At 39.9% G+C, this 14,830-nt stretch overlaps 1 protein-coding gene across 2 annotated transcripts in view; it reads right to left on the bottom strand.

Annotated features, from left to right (window-relative positions):
• Positions 1 to 14,081, bottom strand: part of LOC110460777 (diacylglycerol kinase beta-like) — a 143,876-nt gene extending 129,795 nt beyond the window's left edge. For both annotated transcript variants that reach the window (XM_021513900.1, XM_021513899.1), the window contains exon 1: positions 13,742 to 14,081. The gene's annotated coding sequence lies outside the window, so the exon portion shown is untranslated. The remainder of the gene's footprint in view (positions 1 to 13,741) is intronic.
• Between the last annotated feature and the right edge of the window lie 749 nt (positions 14,082 to 14,830).

The following is a 14,830-nucleotide window of genomic DNA, read 5'->3' on the forward strand; positions in this document are numbered from 1 at the left end:
TGTCCACTAGTGAACTGCTCTACCTGTGACTGAAGACTGTCCACAAATGAACTTTTCTACCTGTGTCTGAAGATTGTCGACTAGTGAACTGCTCCACCTAAATCTGAGGATTGTCCACTAGTGAACTGCTCTACCTGTGTCTGAAGATTGTCCACTAGTGAACTGTTCTACCTGTGTCTGAAGATTGTCCACTAGTGAACTGCTCTACCTGTGACTGAAGATTGTCCACTAGTGAACTGCTCTACCTGTGTCTGAAGATTGTCCACTAGTGAACTGCTCTACCTGTGTCTGAAGATTGTCCAATAGTGAACTGATCTACCTGTGACTGAAGATTGTCCATTAGTGAACTGATCTACCTGTGACTGAAGATTGTCCACTAGGGAACTGCTCTACCTTTAACTGAAGATTGTCCACTAGTGAACTGCTCTACCTAAAACTAACGATTGTCCACTAGTAAACTGCTCTATCTGTAACTGAAGATTGTCCACTAGTGAACTGCTCTCCCTGTGACTGAAGATTGTCCACTAGTGAACTACTCTACCTGTGACTGAAGATTGTCCAGTAGTGAACTGCTCTACCTGTGACTGAAGATTGTCTACTAGTGAACTGCTCTACCTGTGACTGAAGATTGTTCACTAGTGAACTGCTCTACCTGTGACTGAAGGTTGTCCACTAGTGAACTGCTCTACCTGTGACTGAAGATTGTCCTCTAGTGAACAGTTCTACCTTTAACTGAAGATTGTCCACTAGTGAACTGCTCTTCCTAAATCTGAAGATTGTCCACTAGTGACCTGTTCTACCTTTAACTGAAGATTGTCCACTAGTGAACTGCTCTCCCTGTGACTGAAGATTGTCCACTAGTGAACTTCTCTACCTGTGACTGAAGATTGTCCAGTAGTGAACTGCTCTACCTGTGACTGAAGATTGTTCACTAGTGAACTGCTCTTGTAGATTGTCCACTAATGAACTGCTCTACCTGTGACTGAGGATTGTCCACTAGTAAACTGCTCTACCTGTGTCTGAAGATTGTCCACTAGTGAACTGCTCTACCTATAACTGAAGATTGTCCACTAGTGAACTGCTCTTCCTGTGACTGAAGATTGTCCACTAGTGAACTTCTCTACCTGTGACTGAAGATTGTCCACTAGTTCTACCTGTGACTGAAGATTGTCCACTAGTGTACTGCTCTACCTAAATCTGAAGATTGTCCACTAGTGTACTGCTCTACCTAAATCTGAAGATTGTCCACTAGTGTACTGCTCTACCTGTGACTGAGGATTGTCCACTAGTAAACTGCTCTACCTGTGACTGAAGATTGTCCATTAGTGAGCTGTTCTACCTGTGACTGAAGATTGTCCACTAGTGAGCTGCTCTACCTGCGACTGAAGATTGTCCACTAGTGAACTGCTCTCCCTGTGACTGAAGATTGTCCACAAGTGAACTGCTCTACCTGTGACTGAAGATTGTTCACTAGTGAACTGCTCTTGTAGATTGTCCACTAATGAACTGCTCTACCTGTGACTGAGGATTGTCCACTAGTAAACTGCTCTACCTGTGACTGAAGATTGTCCACAAGAGAACTGCTCTACCTAAATCTGAAGATTGTCCACTAGTGTACTGCTCTACCTAAATCTGAAGATTGTCCACTAGTGAACTGTTCTACCTAAATCTGAGGATTGTCCACTAGTGAACTGCTCTACCTGTGCCTGAAGATTGTCCACTAGTGAACAGTTCTACCTTTAACTGAAGATTGTCCCCTAGTGAACTGCTCTACCTGTGACTGAAGATTGTTCACTAGTGAACTGCTCTTGTAGATTGTCCACTAATGAACTGCTCTACCTGTGACTGAAGATTGTCTACTAGTGAACTGCTCTACCTGTGACTGAAGATTGTTCACTAGTGAACTGCTCTACCTGTGACTGAAGGTTGTCCACTAGTGAACTGCTCTACCTGTGACTGAAGGTTGTCCACTAGTGAACTGCTCTACCTGTGACTGAAGGTTGTCCACTAGTGAACTGCTCTACCTGTGACTGAAGATTGTCCCCTAGTGAACTGCTCTACCTGTGACTGAAGATTGTCGACTGGGTCTACCTGTGACTGAAGATTGTCCACTAGTGTACTACTCTACCTGTGACTGAAGATTGTCCACTAGTTCTACCTGTGACTGAAGATTGTCCACTAGTGTACTACTCTACCTGTGACTGAAGATTGTCCACTAGTGAACAGTTCTACCTTTAACTGAAGATTGTCCCCTAGTGAACTGCTCTACCTGTGACTGAAGATTGTCGACTGGGTCTACCTGTGACTGAAGATTGTCCACTAGTGAGCTGCTCTACCTGTGACTGAAGATTGTCGACTGGGTCTACCTGTGACTGAAGATTGTCCACTAGTGTACTGCTCTACCTGTGACTGAGGATTGTCCACTAGTAAACTGCTCTACCTGTGACTGAAGATTGTCCACGAGTGAACTACTCTACCTGTGACTGAAGATTGTCCAGTAGTGAACTGCTCTACCTGTGACTGAAGATTGTCGACTGGGTCTACCTGTGACTGAAGATTGTCCACTAGTGTACTACTCTACCTGTGACTGAAGATTGTCCACTAGTGAACTGCTCTACCTAAAACTGAAGATTGTCCACTAGTAAACTGCTCTATCTGTAACTGAAGATTGTCCACTAGTGAACTGCGCTACCTAAATCTGAAGATTGTCCACTAGTAAACTGCTCTACCTGTGTCTGAAGATTGTCCACTAGTGTACTGCTCTACCTAAATCTGAAGATTGTCCACTAGTGTACTGCTCTACCTGTGTCTGAGGATTGTCCACTAGTGAACTGCTCTACCTGTGTCTGAAGATTGTCCACTAGTGAGCTGCTCAACCTAAATCTGCACGCTCTACTGAAGTATCTACTTTTGTAGTTGAACTGGCCTGCCAGTGATAAGGTAGGTAGCACAATTGGTTAAATTCTTCATTTAGAGTTAAGAGGTCCCCAGTAGGAATCCCAGTTTGCATGTTTCCTTTCCTGTTACACTGACCTCTGAACTTTGGCCTGTAGTTCACTCACTCAATGTGTGAAAGATGTGCATTGATTAGGTTCCCTTACAAGCATCAGCTGTAGGGAATTTCCCTTCAGCTCAGCGGCAGAGCATCGGGCTGGAGAGCCAATGGTGGCGGGCTGGAGAGCCAATGGTGGCGGGTTCGAGCCCCAGCGACGGCACTATCTTTATTACTGTTACTCGTCTTACCACACATGAGTGATCAGTACCTATGTACTAGTATGTAGTACTCACCTGAACACTGACCAACAACCCACCTGGGCATTATAATATCTCATTAACACTGATTTAACCAGTAACTTAAAAGATGAATTTTTTGCAGAAATGTTTTAATGGGGATACACTATATAGCTACTGGCCATCTGAGATACTTTTGTCAGAAATATCTGAATTGGAATACATATACACTACTAGCAATTTCTAATGAAAAGGTTGTTCTCTTCTATATTATTCAATAGGATAAACAACACAAATACAAAAACTGTATTTCCCAGCGACATAGGCACTGACCGATGTTTATTTACAATCACCACGATCAATAAACACAATTACACAATAATGAACATCTCGCACACAAACATATAACTCCTAACCTATTAATCTCAATATAATAAACCCCCTTTAAAAATAAAAAATAAATAAAAAATACACATGTGCTTCTTGTAACCCGTGTCGCCTGAGTGACATGTAAAGGTAACAACCCAGCCCATTTGCATGTGCAAATACCACCAATAGCGCCACCTATTGGCATATCTCATACCAAAGAGAAAATAATCACATCCTAATTCCTACCGCCAACCGGTTGAAATTATATATATTATACCTGATCAACTGAATTTGCTGTGTCACGCTGTACCTTGGAGGCCAGGGTGAACTTGGTGTGTCACGCTGTACCTTGGAGGCCGGGGTGAACTTGGTGTGTCACACTGTACCTTGGAGGCCGGGGTGAACTTGGTGTCACGCTGTACCTTGGAGGCCAGGGTGAACTTGGTGTGTCACACTGTACCTTGGAGGCTGGGGTGAACTTGCTGTGTCACGCCGTACCTTGGAGGCCGGGGTGAACTTGCTGTCGGATTGTCAATCAGGGTGTGGCTATATACAGTTCTTGGTTTGGGGAATTAACTGGGGTAGATAGAATAAGCCACCCCCTGACGATCACCTTTTGTGGTTGTATTGAAGTTATACTTAAGATTCAAAGGAATGAGTCCAGTCCAGATTATTGTCTTATGCTAGGTTTATTCATGTACCCAAAAGTCAGTATGTTACAAAGTCAGTACTTCCATATCTTGGTGCTGGCCTATATATATATATATACTATTATAGTGTGATGACATGTAATTGTGACGTCACGACGTTGTTCTCTTTTGAATAAACCTGAAGAGCCCTGTGAAGGGTGAAAGCAGCTAGTTTTTTAGTCGGTCGTTAATTTTATTTTTTCTATATATATATATATATATTTTAAAGTGGTTTTTTTATAATTTGTTTTATATTTTCAATTTTATGTGCAATATATACATCTTCATCAAATTAGCAGATATCATAAACAATAGCCTCATTACCAACACATCTCACAGACATGCATCATCCTCATCATCATTTTCATCATCATCATCATCATCATCATCACTTCTTTATTTTTTATATGAAACAACATCTCATCATATTACATACAATGCATCATCATCATCATCATCATCATCATCAAAGTGATATCACAGTAATATCATTCAATATACTTCCTTTCATTTTCGATTCATCATAATGTCATTGTATTGTCATAATCATACAGAGAAAAAAATATGAATCAACACTGATATACTTTAAAGTTGGTAAAGTCCATTGGTCCAGTGTATAAGACCAACACCTCCACTCTCGCTCCTGTCTGTATCTCGACACCCTACTCTCTTTCACTCACCACAAATACATATTTACAAAATAGATAATAATTATAAAATACAACTAATTTGATTAGTTATTATAAAAGACATCATTATCTAACATACAATTCTGTTGGCTAGTTTCTAAATTATGGGGCGGAGTCAACTGTAAACACAGGTTAATTTCTGTTTAGATAGATTACATACATGTAATAGTTCAAGTTCAAGTTCTTTATTACTTTAAGTCGGTTGACTTATCAGTCATAACATATATACAAAACAATACAGAGACAACATACAATATGATACACACACACACATACACACACACATACACAATTCAACTTTTATTCCTTAAGTTTGACAACTTATTGGATAACTATACTTTACAATAAATTACAAATGATATATACGTATATGTATTGAGCAATCAACACTCATTATCACTCCCACATCATTATTGTGCATTCAACAGTTAATAACGCTCTCACTTCATCATCATCATCATCATCATCAGCATCATCACCATCCTCTTCATCATCATCATCATCATCAGCATCATTAACATCTGACATAAACAACAACATGTAATGATACAAATGATACAGTTCCTGACATCATATGCTTAAGGGGGTATAATACCTGGTGTATAATGTATTGTGTATCCAAACAACGAATTGAAGTTTTTAGGTTGTGTTGTAAGTTAAAATCGGTGGATAATGACCGTATTCTGTACAAAGTTTATTTATGGTCTTCCAGGAAAGGTAAATCATGGGATGTAAAAGCTAAAAAAAGATTTACAACCGGACCATTACGTCACAACTTTAATGCCAAGACCACACCGTACTGTATTAGCCAAGTTAAGAAGTGGCAGCTTATCGCTACTTATAGAGACGGGTAGATATACACGTCCAGTCACTGCATTAAATGACAGGCTGTGCAATTTCTGTGATAATAAAATTGAGAATGAAATCCACTTTTTATGTGAATGTAACTTATATTTCGACCTTAGAGTCCCTCTGTTTGAAAGAGCAAGTAATTTAGATCAATCATTTATTTCTATGGAACATAACGAACAATTTATTTTTCTTATGAATGAAGAATTGCTACAACCTGTCATAGCTAGCTAAGTCAGTTTTCCTTTTTATGAAAAGGAGACGTGATAGTATTAAAAATTTGATATATCCATTTTAGATTGTTTGACTTTATACCTCGTAATATATGGTACATATTATTGCTTCTAGTAGGCAACATTACAATGCTTTCACCATTTACTATAATTCAGTTTTAATGATTTTAGTAAATCTAATTTATGTATTTTATATGTATTTGATGTGCTAGTAATTGCCAATCATCGAGGACCCGATGGTGGGGGAGGGGCGACTTGTCGGTAGGGATTGGCCCAACCACTCTCGCTCTTCTCCCACCATCGGATCCTGAGCATACATTCAATTTTTATATTATGTACAGTATAATATATGGTTCTTTTTCATGATTCTATGTTTTAATATACATAAATTTTAAGTAGTGTCTCGTAAGTCAGTATATGGCTGGGCATATTTTGCATATGTGTATTTTTATTATGTAAGTGATGTGTTGTGTAAAATATGTGCGACACTTAAATAAAATATTTTATTATTTATTATTATTATATATATTATTATTATTATAATCTTACAAGTAATTACCTCCCTTAGAAATGAGACAATAGAACAATTACTTTAAATGACTTGTAGAGTAGGCAATTATGGTAAGAGCTTTACAGGTAAGAAACCTATCAACACAATTAAGGGCTTATCTAATTTATCTTACGCCAAAACTTCTAAAAAACCTACAGTAAATGTCAATGAATTATACATGGCAAAGCTAATCTCAGAGTCTATATTGATAAGTAACCCTAACAATTTCCAAAATATGAAATTTGATGTTATAGAAATATTTCATATTTTGGAAATGGGGTACATGAATAAAGCTAGCATATTTAAGAAGCAAATCTTGAGTGGACTCATTCCTTTGAACCTTATGTAAATACGGTACAACCAGGAAGGGTGCTCGTCAGGGTGTGGCTTATTCTACCACAGCTAATTCCCCAAACCAAGAACTGTATAGCCACGTACATCATGATTGACCACCAGACTTCAAGTTCATGTACCAAGCTTTGATAAATTACCCAATCAATTTATTCTTCATCCCCAATGTTTAGATCAATGGGCGATTCATCAGTAAAAAAAATGCCTTCTTAACTTGAACACCCCGTTTGTTTCCTCACGTTTTCGTCTGATTCCAAGGACTGTTGTATATTGTCAGATATTCTGTGATCCGTTACAAGGAAAAGTCTTGGCCTGTGTCGGGCTAAACAACATCTCCATCCAAAGTTCATGCCCTGGTACCCATTACACTGTAGGCACTTAGAGCCTTTGGCTAGGCATCCTTGGTAAATAAACTCCTGTTTGGTATCTTGTACAGACAACATGTGCTGTGCTATAAATAGATCAGGTTGATTACGTGCATTCTGAGTGTTTTTACTTCCTGGGTCATCATACTCACTGTTATACTACAAAGCCTTATAACCCATTCCACAGGACCAAAACACTGCCAAATCATACTACCCTGCTCCAGTTACAGTCCCATCATACTCTACCCCACAAGACTCCGCACCAGTCACAGTCCCATCATACCCTACCCCACAAGACTCTGCCCTAGTCCAGTCCCATCATACCCTACCCCACAAGGCTCTGCCCCAGTCACAGGGCCACCATACCCTACCCCACAAGACTCTGCCTCAGTCACAGTCCCATCATACCCTACCACACAAGACTCTGCCCCAGTCACAGTCCCTCCATACCCTACCCCACAAGACTCTGCCCCATTCACAGTCCCATCATACCCTACCCCACCAGACTCTGCCCCAGTCACAGCCCCACCATCCCCTACCCCACAAGACTCTGCCCAAGTCACAGTCCCATCATCCCCTCCCCCCCAAGACTCTGCCCCAGTCACAGCCCCACCATCCCCTCCCCCACAAGCCTCTGCCCTAGTCCAGTCCCATCATACCCTACCCCACAAGACTGTGCCTCAGCCACAGTCCCATCATACCTACCCCACAAGACTCTGCCGAAGATACAGTCCCACGTACCATACCTTGCCCCACAAGACTCTGCCCAAGTCACAGTCCCATCATACCCTACCACACAAGACTCTGCCCCAGTCACAGTCACACCATACCCTACCCCACAAGACTCTGCTCCAGTCACAGTCACACCATACCCTACCCCACAAGACTCTGCACCAGTCACAGTCCCATCATACCCTTCCCCACAAGACTCTGCCCCAGTCACCGCCCCACCATACCCTACCCCACAAGACTCTGCTCCAGTCACAGTCACACCATACCCTACCCCACAAGACTCTGCACCAGTCACAGTCCCATCATACCCTACACCACAAGACTCTGCCCCAGTCACAGCCCCACCATACCCTACCCCACAAGACTCTGCTCCAGTCACAGTCACACCATACCCTACCCCACAAGACTCTGCTCCAGTCACAGTCACACCATACCCTACCCCACAAGACTCTGCTCCAGTCACAGTCACACCATACCCTACCCCACAAGACTCTGCCTTAGTCACAGTCCTACATACCCTCCCCCACAAGACTCTGCCCCATTCACAGTCCCATCATACCCTACCCCACAGGACTCTGCCCCAGTCACAGTCCCACCATCCCCTACCCCACAAGACTCTGCCTCAGGCACAGTCCCATCATACCTACCCCACAAGACTCTGCCGAAGATACAGTCCCACGTCCCATACCCTGCCCCACAAGACTCTGCCCAAGTCACAGTCCCATCATACCCTACCCTACAAGACTCTGCCCCAGTCACAGTCACATCATACCCTACCCCACAACACTCTGCCCCAGTCACAGACCCATCATAGCCTACCCCACAAGACTCTGCCTCAGCCACAGACCCATCATACCCTACCCCACAAGACTCGGCCCCAGTCACAGTCCCATCATACCCTCCCCCACAAGACTCTGCCTCAGCCACAGTCCCATCATACCTACCCCACAAGACTCTGCCGAAGATACAGTCCCACGTACCATACCCTGCCCCACAAGACTCTGCCCAAGTCACAGTCCCATCATACCCTACCCCACAAGACTCTGCCCCAGACACACACCCATCATACCCTATCCTACCCAACAAAACCCAATTCCCGTCTTATAGCTATTATTTTTTAATACATATCACATTAATACCCATTTATCACAATCAAATTTAGAAGTAAATAAAAGATGTTGCATTTGTTACATAGACATGCTGACACATTTGATATTACAGGTATTAGTTGATGCGTAGGGGTAGGTATTGCATTTATAATTTTTAAGATATTGCAATATACATGTATAAGGGAATATATATTGTATTCCTACAAAATAGTTGTCTATAGAATGAACAAAAATTCTAATTCATTTGAGATGTAACACAACATTTGATTGGTCAATCAAAATAATCTGTGAGAGTATAACCACAATATACTGTACCATCCACAAATTTCTCATTTTCGATGAAGCCCGGGTGGAGATTGTTAATGACGTTAATGACCCCGACTGACCCTGACACGTCATGAAATTGATTCTTCATGACGTCAAGGACAATAGTGTGACCCCGAAAGGTCAACGTAATTCCGCCTCACTTTGAATATTCCTGATGTCACCAATTCATGGCAGAGTAAACCAGAATGTGAAGAAAACTCTCAAAAATATTCTAAAATTGTTCTTTCTTTTGGTGGTTTTGGCTTATACGAGTAAGAATGGGGATTGCAGCGGTATATCGTGATTATACTGTCGCAAATAACTGTTTTACTGGCTCGCTCCGCATCAATTTGCCAAAGTATAATCGTGATATACCGCCGCAAATTTCCAAGATACAGTAGGGTTGTCCCCTACGTAAACACCACCTCAGTAATTTTCAATAAAAAAGTGAAAACCGTATTAGTTATCATGACAATCCCCTTAATTTGGAAAACAGTAATTTAATTTCAACACAATTACTACTAATTCTGTGTAATTATTTCATAACGCTGTCTAAACCACCTTTATAATTCATAACTCAGGTTCGGGTATAACTCTTTGTCAAACGGACACACCGTTCTTCAAACAAGGGTTGGTCACAGGCATCACTGTAATAGGAGAGGGAAAATGCACGCCCAGACCAGGATTCGAACTTCTGACCAGACTCCTCGAACCAACTCGGCTACCAGCTGATTGCTGGCACTTATTTGACATAGTCCAGTTCCAGCTAATCCCCCACAGGTACTTGATAACAGATATTACAATATATTAGTGATAAATAGCATTGCCAGCCACACCTGATGTGTAGCGAATCTGGACTGGGTTGATCGTCGGTGACCAGGTCCGTTTTTGTTTAAACAGTCAAACCGGTCGGACCACAGTTGTTCGTTTATTAAATACCTAATGCCGGACCTTATTTTCGTTAGAATAGTTTTTCTACAGTACCTTTTTAAATTCTCCAAAGTATTCATATTGAACACTTGTCAGAAAATTATGGTGAGGGATGGGATCATCAGTGCAGAAAAAATGTATAAGGGACGGGCTGTTTATAAGGTTATATGTACAGTAAGGGATGGGGTGTTTATAAGGTTATATACGGTATGTACTTTTGTAAATTATGATAAAAGGTAGACAGTTTACTGGTATTGGAAAGGTTCATTCATTTCAACCCATTCTTCTATTCATATTTCTTTAGTGAGTAAATCTGAATTTTACTTAAAACATTACTTAGAATTAAACAGATCCTTCTGTAATTATTACTGCAGTATGACAGCAGTATCAAGTTTTAACCAAAGAGCCAATATATCCCAAACTAGGACAAAAGTATGAGATGAAGATAAAATCTGCATATTGAAGTTTTTTTTCTGAAAGGCATATGAGGAACATCCTCATTCCTCAGGAAAATGACAATAGATGGTGAGAGATGTCCTTTCAGTATTTTTTTTTTTTAAAGTTAAATATCTTGAATTGTACCTTGATTTATTTAACAAAAGTACAAAAATGATATGTCAAAAATGAGAAAATTTGAAATGCTTTTATTTATAAGGTTTAGAAATATTTCATACAAGCATAAGTCATAAAATTGTTAAATTTTCCACTGACATTTCAAAACAAGGTGGAGAAATATACAATTACATGTATGCAAAACTAGCAATAACATGTAGTTACTATGGAAACGTCAGGGCCCAGGTGTGCAATAATACCTGATAAGCTGAGCTCAGGAAGTCGTTAATGAAAATTTCCAAAATGCAGTTCGGTGAAAAATATCTGAAAATTGCAGATATTTTCTTGGTTTTTTTCGTCAGATAATTTTTTTGGAATTGCTAAACCTGTAATTTTAGGTTTTGATTTATATATTTTTTCAAATACACAAAACTAATATTTTGTGTTAAATTATCTTCCAAGCTAACAAGGCACCAAGCATAACACAGGAATACATACAATAGACACAACTGTCATCTTTCTCCTTTCCTCCCCTTTTCAGCACTAATATCTCGCTCTCTCACTCTTGTTTAATTCAGTCTTCCCGCTTCCAAAGTAGTACAAAAATATACACACCAGGTGGTATATATATATAAAGTCTGAAATTTTAGGACAAATGAACCCAACAGAAAAGCATGAATCAAAGACTCATTTATCTGTATCTCAAAACTTAATTTTAAGAGTGGATGGGTTGCAAAAAAAAATAATGATAAAATGGTAAAAAAATCAGAAAAATAATTACAACAAAAAAAGTTATTTCTCGGCACACATATTTAACAAAATAATTTAAAAAAAAAATCATTAAACAAAATAGCTATTACAGTACTATATACCCCCACCCCCATATACACGTCGCACAAAATACAAACAGTATATGGGGATGGAGAAATATCAAATAGTGTGACAAAAAAAGTGTAATGACTTAATTATATATAGCATTCACGGTACAATGAATGCCACTTACAAAGGGAACGGTAATAACATGAAGTGTCTGAATATAAAATGTATCATAATTATCATTTTAATAAATACAAAACTTATTACCTATACTAAGTAAGGGTACGTGATTTCGTACAGGATGTGAGTTCGTACACTAAATATTGTTTTCTTATTTTTTAACCGATCTCTTTCGATGGAGGCATAAAATCGCTCCAACAGCAAACCACCGCTATTGTCCTTCTGCGGTTAACCTCGTTTTCAAAATGAAACTAGTGAGTCGAGCTATCGTCTGCAGAATGGACCCAATGTAACTTTAAAGCATTATTTAAAACAGAATCTAGCCAATTTTCTTGTGATCATTTTGAGATCATTTACATAAAACAATATTTTACCATTTCCATCAAAAAGAAGCTCAAATATAATAAATAACAACGTTTTTTAACGTACACGCCCTCTTATTGACAGGGCACCTAGCGAAGGGACAGGTCATTATTTCGAAACTGATCTAAAATATATGTTTGTTTTGGCCTCAAAAACCTTCTGGAACATTGAAATTGTTTTATAAAACATACAATGAAATAATTGCTACTAGAATATATATAGTTGATATTTTTCCACAAATGGGTCGATGTTACCACCAACAAAGGACACTTTTGTTTTTTATAAAAATCGTAATTTGTTCAAAAAACATTTCTGGTCTTTGAAAATTGGCAAATCTGAATGAAATATATTGAATTTATTCGACATATACTTATATTTGCTTTATTTACTAAGAATAGCACATTTGTAGCGTGTACGAAATCACGTCCCCCAACTGCCGCGAAATGTGGAAGTAAATGATGGTAAAAGAAAGATCCCCTGTGCAGTAAATTTCCGCGCATATGACGTCACATACACAAATATAGCACAGATTGCGTACATCTTTTAGGTCAAAGTAGATCCGATCTTCTTGGAGATGTATTTGAAAAAAAATATGTGAATCTGCTTCAAAAGTGTACGAAATCAGGTACTGTCACTCTATTGATGTGTGAACGTTCAACCCATTCTTTTCAGTTCTATCCCCCCTACCCCCACCCCCATCCCTTTCCCCATCCAACCCCACCTCACTCACACTAGTTACCCCAAAATTCAATCATGCACAAATCATCTCTCTGCCTTTCATCATAAATGATGATAAAACAGACGTAATTTCTTATCATTTTAAGTATAGCTATTTACATGTTCCCTAATCCACTCCAACACAAATTTATACACATTTACAGTATAAACCATTTACCACATGTGTACAGTAGTACCTATTACGAAAGCATAAACCTCAAAAAATAAATAACAGCATCTTTAGCATATCCACTGGTCATTGCAGGCTCACTTCACATAAGCTTTAAAAACAGTGTCTCACCAACCCCGTACCCGATGAAAGGTCACCCCTCCCCACCCCCTCCCTCATCCTTCACCCTCCGTCTGTAGACTGTAACCCACACTACTGCGGTAGAATACGCATCTCGACTGTCACTGGACACAGCATGGCCTGAATATTAACACAACGTATGTCGCCCAGGCATTATCAATCATTTAAGCTTGCAAGTGTGTTTGCTATCGGCACTGACATCTCAGCCTACATGTTGACCAAACCGATGCTCGGACACGGTCCTTGATCAGCAATATAAACAGCCTGGAGGCTAAACACGTAACGCGTTAGGATGTGCAGGGTTTAACTAACCTCGTTACGCTTGCTAAAATAACACGACATTCCCGTACGGAAGGAATAAGTAGGCCAGATGTTCGCCAGCATACGACAAGAGACTTACCCTATCTTGTCTAGAAATCTTGGAAAAGCAGCAGCAGATTTCACAGATATGCCGTATGTTGGAATCCTGCAAAAACAGAAACACGTTTCGGCAACATATATATCCAGGCGATTTTTTCACTCTAATTTTCTCATCTCCGTGAGTTGGAGAGCGATATACGTGTGTGCTCCAACCCCAGCTAGCTACGCCCACGCGCGTTAAAAGCGGCGAGTGTGTATGCGTGTGTGCAGGAATATTGATCTCACGATCGGGGCCCCGAGTAGGGAAATCAGAGATCAGCGACTGGCGAATATGATCATTTGATAGGGGCCATCATAGAGGTAGAGTGGCATTTAATCATGTATTCAATTAACATTATGTAACACGATACGGGCGCCTGGCGCATGTGCAGCAATACACTGTAGGCTACTGTATCTATACATCGCGAAGGAGGCTGAGAGCGTGTTGACGAGCGGTCAGCCCAGATGTTTTCCGGATCTGACCACGACTATGTATATATACACACGCGTAGAGGTCTAGAAGTAACTCTGTCTGTACATTGGCATTGCATTGATAATAAGTGTAGTAGAAACATTTTATAATACCCAAGCTTGTTTGAATGTAAAACGAAAAAAATAATATCTACATGATCCGAATGTAATCATGGACTTGAGTTAATGAAACCTTGAATACAGTTTTTTCTATTCCAATTGCTTTAAATTTCATTATTATTGAGAAAGGCTATACTAAAAAATCTAATAGGAAATATGCATTTGAAAAATATCACTGCACTGAACATGAAATTAATGTTCATCTATTTCGGCGCGGATCTGTCTCCGGTAGTTGAACCGACTCTCATTACATTTAGTGTGAAACTCAGTTCATGTAACGCACATGGCAATGATGATGATGATGATGATGATGATCAATGAGGATAACTTTTTTTGCAAACTTACACACACATTTTTAACGCTACCCATTTTTTTGCGAGCCTTTACTTACAAACGTAAAAAAAAACTTTTCGCACGATGATCTTCTCGCTATTAATAATCTCAAACCGCCTGGCGATCACCTCATTTGTGTATTTGCCTCATGGTTTCAGAGAATCAG

This window comes from Mizuhopecten yessoensis, unplaced genomic scaffold (genome assembly GCF_002113885.1).
Source record: "Mizuhopecten yessoensis strain PY_sf001 unplaced genomic scaffold, ASM211388v2 scaffold10479, whole genome shotgun sequence".
Classification (NCBI taxonomy): Eukaryota; Metazoa; Mollusca; class Bivalvia; order Pectinida; family Pectinidae; genus Mizuhopecten; species Mizuhopecten yessoensis.